At 39.1% G+C, this 6,452-nt stretch overlaps 1 long non-coding RNA gene across 1 annotated transcript; it reads right to left on the bottom strand.

Annotated features, from left to right (window-relative positions):
- Positions 1-1,091: 1,091 nt before the first annotated feature.
- On the bottom strand, positions 1,092-4,454 carry LOC124029761. The gene is made up of 2 exons (XR_006837839.1): positions 4,401-4,454; positions 1,092-2,551 (listed from the first exon to the last, which is right to left on the bottom strand). It is a non-coding gene; the product is annotated as an uncharacterized LOC124029761 (long non-coding RNA).
- Between the last annotated feature and the right edge of the window lie 1,998 nt (positions 4,455-6,452).

The raw sequence follows: 6,452 nt of genomic DNA, 5'->3' as shown, positions 1-6,452 counted from the left end.
GATCACCACTGTGTAGGGAGATAGTGGAGAGTTAACATCTTAACACCAGTCTTTTTATCTATAGAATGTAGCTCCAGGGATCACCACTGTGTATGGAGATAGTGGAGAGTTAACATCTTAACACCAGTCTTTTTATCTATAGTATGTAGCTCCAGGGATCACCACTGTGTAGGGAGATAGTGGAGAGTTAACATCTTAACACCAGTCTTTTTATCTATAGTATGTAGCTCCAGGGATCACCACTGTGTAGGGAGATAGTGGAGAGTTAACATCTTAACACCAGTCTTTTTATCTATAGTATGTAGCTCCAGGGATCACCACTGTGTATGAAGATAGTGGAGAGTTAACATCTTAACACCAGTCTTTTTATCTATAGTATGTAGCTCCAGGGATCACCACTGTGTATGAAGATAGTGGAGAGTTAACATCTTAACACCAGTCTTTTTATCTATAGTATGTAGCCCCAGGGATCACCACTGTGTAGGGAGATAGTGGAGAGTTAACATCTTAACACCAGTCTTTTTATCTATAGAATGTAGCTCCAGGGATCACCACTGTGTAGGGAGATAGTGGAGAGTTAACATCTTAACACCAGTCTTTTTATCTATAGAATGTAGCTCCAGGGATCACCACTGTGTATGGAGATAGTGGAGAGTTAACATCTTAACACCAGTCTTTTTATCTATAGTATGTAGCCCAGTGTCCTGGCATTAGTACTAGAAGCCATTGATTAAGCGTCACCGTGGTGATGACTAGAAGGTAAATAAATAATAAAGCCTGCGATGAGTTATCACTTTTCTATATATACTGTACTGAAGCCAGCTACATGCCATCTTGTAGGCTAATAATGACCACTGTGACAGATTCAATAGATGCACTGTTATCTAGTGCAGTGATGAAAAGTGCATGGCACACTAAATAAGATGGCCCAACCTCTTTATTATCAACAGTCTTAAAGAGGACACTATAAATATCACTAATGTCTCGTCCTTGAAAAACAAATGGCTACGCCAACCCCAAGTTCAAGGTCCAAAGCAACCCCTGAATTAACGTTAGAAATGTATAGATTAACAACGTAAATACAGCAATAATCAATTCAGAATTCATATTTTATTCCAAATTCATAAAGTAAATTGATATCGTGATCAGTAGTCAAGTGATATTATGCTCGGTTCATGTTCAGATAACTTTACAGCAAATCAATTCATTAACGCAATAACAGTTAGTCAAGCTAAGACCAACCAAACACAACCAAAATCAGGGATAAGAGAATATATATTTTAACTCAGCAATGTGCATTATCAATATGGTCTCAAATACATGTCCATATTTGTTGCTGTAAGTTAACATGCTGAATGTGCTAAGTTACTCATCTTAAAAATAATACATCTGTTAAAGGCTAAAATAAACATTTATCCAGCCATATATTACAGAAATGTACATGACAACAAAAATGTGTTGAGTTCAAATAAATAAGAAACAAAGTAATCCTGGACTATTGTTTCCCCGACAACATCTTGTCTTTTCAGGATCCAAAACATCCAGTACCACCGTTTGGTTCTCAACCAGGGACCTTTCTTAGGGTTGGAAAATGTTAGGAACTTTCACCTGGTTTTTCTGTCTTTTTCGTCCCCATTTGAAGATTCCCAGAATAGTGAGGGTAATAAGCAGGGAATTCAGAATCCTCTCATTTTGGAAAATATACCAGAATTTTGCAACACTAAATCTTTCTTTTTGGAAACATAAAACATGGAATTGGTGGAGATCACATTTGAAACAACAGGCACATACCCGTAGTAACACAAAGAGGGTTGCATCTCAAATGGAACACTATATCCTATATAGTGCACTACTTATGACCGGGGTCCAATAGGGCTTTGGTCAAAAGAAGTGCACTATATTTGAAATAGGGTGCCATTTGGGATGCATTCAGGGTTTACATACTGCTTTGAACAAAGACACTTGACTGAACAAAAAACAAAAAGTTGCCCTAATAGAAAAGAGCAACCTCACCATCACCCTCTCCTGTTATAATACATCAGTATCAACACAACGTTGTGGAATATTAACCAATCTCAGGCAGAAACCAGAAAACAACAGTTCAAATTAAAGTTTTACTGCCTTGTATGAACAATCCAAATGTCATATTCTTATGTTATAGCAAACCAGCTGTAACAGAAACCAATCCGGTTCAAATGTCTCCTGGTCCATGCAGGTAGCAGACCTGGGCCATATTCATTAGGGCACACTGTTTAAAATGATTTAAAATACTTCAATTGTATTTGATTAAGCTTGCCTTTTGCAGGTGAACCCATAGAAAAGTCCAGAACATGCAAACCCCGCCCACCCGACACTCCCAGGCAGGCTAAAGCAAATGCTCAAAAGTATTTAAAACATTTCAAATAGTATTTGAACCCAGGTCCGGCAGGCTGTGGTCTTGTCAGTGGACATATTCGTCTTCACTCATGTCAGAGTCATCTGCCTCCACCTCTCCTTCGATCACTGATTTCTTCCCCTTACAACATGACACCAACAGGCCGATGAGGAAAACCTACAGGTGGAAAACATGGAAAGTTACAATCAATCAATCAAACACCACCAGGTCAATGAGGAGAACCTACAGGTGGAAAACATGGAAAGTTACAATCAATCAATCAAACACCACCAGGTCAATGAGGAGAACCTACAGGTGGAAAACATGGAAAGTTACAATCAATCAATCAATCAATCACCACCAGGTCAATGAGGAGAACCTACAGGTGGAAAACATGGAAAGCTACAATCAATCAATCAATCAATCAAACACCACCAGGCCGATGAGGAGAACCTACAGGTGGAAAACATGGAAAGTTACAATCAATCAATCAAACACCACCAGGCCGATGAGGAGAACCTACAGGTGGAAAACATGGACATTTACAATCAATCACCACCAGGTCAATGAGGAAAACCTACAGGTGGAAAACATGGACATTTACAATCAATCACCACCAGGTCAATGAGGAAAACCTACAATCAATCACCACCAGGTCAATGAGGAAAACCTACAATCAATCACCACCAGGTCAATGAGGAAAACCTACAGGTGGAAAACATGGACATTTACAATCAAAAATAAGAAATAAGTCATGGAAGTCATGGACCATCTCCCAATACCCATACTAGCGTACTATAGTATGTGAAAAAATAAAGTTTTCTAGTATGTGAAGTTTAGAAAATAGTACAGCAGGTCAATTTATCTGATTATCAGCTGTCGTCTAACACGTGAGTCAGAAAAGACCAATGAATTGTACTAGATCAAACGCCGAAATGAGTACGCAGTTTAAGTAAATGAGTACGCAGTTTAAGTAAATGAGTACGCAGTTTAAGTAAATGAGTATGCAGTTTAAGTAAATGAGTACGCAGTTTAAGTAAATGAGTACGCAGTTTAAGTAAATGAGTACGCAGTTTAAGTAAATGAGTACGCGGTTTAAGTAAATGAGTACGCAGTTTAAGTAAATGAGTACGCAGTTTAAGTAAATGAGTACGCAGTTTAAGTAAATGAGTACGCAGTTTAAGTAAATGAGTACGCGGTTTAAGTAAATGAGTACGCGGTTTAAGTAAATGAGTACGCGGTTTATGTAAATGAGTATGCGGTTTATGTAAATGGGTACGCAGTTTAAGTAAATGAGTATGCAGTTTAAGTAAATGAGTATGCAGTTTAAGTAAATGAGTACGCAGTTTAAGTAAATGAGTACGCGGTTTAAGTAAATGAGTATGCGGTTTATGTAAATGAGTACGTAGGTTTACAAATGAGTATGCAGTTTAAGTAAATGAGTATGCAGTTTTAAGTAAATGAGTACGTGTTTACAAATGAGTACGCGGTTTAAGTAAATGAGTACGTAGTTTAAGTAAATGAGTATGTGTTTAAGTAAATGTGTATTGCTGTTTGGGGCAACACGCAGTTTAAGTACTTGAGTACGCGGTTTAAGTACTTGAGTGTGCTATTTAGGTGAATGAGTATATGGTTTAAGTAAATGAGTATGCAGTTTAAGTAAATTAGTATGCAGTTTAAGTAAATTAGTATGCAGTTTAAGTAAATTAGTATGCAGTTTAAGTAAATGAGTATGCAGTTTAAGTAAATTAGTATGCAGTTTAAGTAAATTAGTATGCAGTTTAAGTAGAACGCTAGTATGGCCGTCATCTTTAATGTCCAAACAATTTAACCAATCAAAGAGCGTCTGCTAAATGACTTAAATGTAAATGTAAATGTAATGAATTGCAGCTATAATTCTAGCAGACTCAGCAGTACTCAGTTAATCTGATCTGCCTTTACACTATTAATTGCACTTATAGTTACACCATCTGTGACATTTTTGCAAGAACATTGTCAACCAAATCTTTGAGTTTTCAACACATACCCCGATAAACACCCAGTTACCAAAGTAGTAGATGGTACTGAAGAACCAGAACTTATGGAAGGAAAAGGTACGACCTACGTCACTGTGCATTCGTCTGAAAAAGTGAGAAAACAAAAATAGAAAGCAAAGACAATTATGTTCTAATTAAATAATAATTAAAAATAATAAATATTAAATGACACAAAAACAAGCATATATTTATATGTATATTTATATGTTTCAACAGCACAACATGGCCAGCCTTAGGAGTTCACACAAGTCACTATGGCTGCGTTTTGAGGGGCAGCCCAATTCTGATCATTTTTTCAATAATTGGTCTATTGACCAATCAGAATTGGCTTGCCTGTGAAAATGCAGCCATTATATTTTAAAATGTTAAAGAATCTTATTATTCTGGGAGCAATTAACGGCATTATACTAACTGGTAGTGACCTTATCACCACCATTACAAGGTAGCCCCAAGACGCCTCCGACATTAATTACAGGCCCTGCAGCATCTGTTTGATCCATGATGTTAATGCAACAGTTAATGGATGTAAGTAGGAGCCATTATCAACCAAATGCAGTAAAAAGACGAGTCAGACCAGAAATGGACATTCTAATGGTTGTCATTGAGATTGATATTCTAACGGTTGTCGGTTTCAAAACTAATAGGGACCTTCTTACTCTTTTAGAAAGGAAAGTAACACGGAAATAGAAATAAGAACCTAGCATCCTACTGCATGTATTTTAGACTACCATCATGCAATGCAACAGTTAATGGAATGTAAGTAAAGCACTCATAAACCAAATAACAGAAATCTGCATGTATTTTAGACTACCATCATGCAATGCAACAGTTAATGGAATGTAAGTAAAGCACTCATAAACCAAATAACAGAAATCTGCATGTACTTAGCATACAAATGCTTTCAGTACCTTCTTATGAGTCAGAAAGGGGTTTGACATTATAACTCCAAACGCAGGGAAGGGAGATAAATAGCAGAACTTGGTGTGAATCCAGCATCCTAATGCATTTATATTAGACTACGTTCTTATGTATGAGTCAGTGTGTGAGGGGTTGGAGAACTGGCAAAGTAACAACTAACTAACTACACTGTGTCCACGGGCGATATTCTCAATCCAAGGAGAGGCAGATGGAACAGGTTAAAGTCAATGAAGTTTACATCAAGTGTCACTGCGAGGTTAAGATGAAGCAGTGTGATTGGACCCTGTCAAAGGGATTTCGGTGGGGTGGAACATCTTCAGGCCATTATTATATTTGAATATCTTTGCTTTTAATCAATGTTATTATTCTAGTTATGAGTTTACTTCAAATGAGAGTTCTTCACTACAGTATGTAGCAATGTATTCCATGAAATGTGAATATGGAGGCATTCACTTGTAGGTTTTGTTTTCCATGTTGAAGAAACGTTGTTGTAAGAAACAACAGGGTGAGTTGGAAGGTTTCAACTCACCATAAGAAACCTAGTGGCAGTGTGTATGATTAAGTGTGACAATGCAATCACTTGCAGTGTGGTCAGGTGCCACAAAGAGGACTTAGGGAAATTGCAGTTGGCTCAGAACAGGGCAGCATGGCTGGCTCAGAACAGGGCAGCATGGCTGGCTCAGGGCAACTGGGAACAGCATGGCTGGCTCAGAACAGGGCAGCATGGCTGGCTCAGAAACAGCATGGCAGCAGCATGGCTGGCTCAGAACAGGGCAGCATGGCTGGCTCAAAAACAGGGCAGCATGGCTGGCTCAAACAGGGCAGCATGGCTGGCTCAGAACAGGGCAGCATGGCTGGCTCAGGAACAGGGCAGCATGGCTGGCTCAAAACAGGGCAGCATGGCTGGCTCAGAAACAGGCAGCATGGCTGGCTCAGAACAGGGCAGCATGGCTGGCTCAGAACAGGGCAGCATGGCTGGCTCAGAACAGGGCAACATGGCTGGCTCAGAACAGGGCAGCATGGCTGGCTCAGGAACAGGCAGCATGGCTGGCTCAAACAGGGCAGCATGGCTGGCTCAGAACAGGGCAGCATGGCTGGCTCAAAACAGGGCAGCATGGCTGGCT

This window comes from Oncorhynchus gorbuscha, unplaced genomic scaffold (genome assembly GCF_021184085.1).
Source record: "Oncorhynchus gorbuscha isolate QuinsamMale2020 ecotype Even-year unplaced genomic scaffold, OgorEven_v1.0 Un_scaffold_7575, whole genome shotgun sequence".
Taxonomy (NCBI): domain Eukaryota; kingdom Metazoa; phylum Chordata; class Actinopteri; order Salmoniformes; family Salmonidae; genus Oncorhynchus; species Oncorhynchus gorbuscha.
Note: the sequence above shows the minus strand (reverse complement) of the source record. Positions and strands in the feature narration are given on the sequence as shown.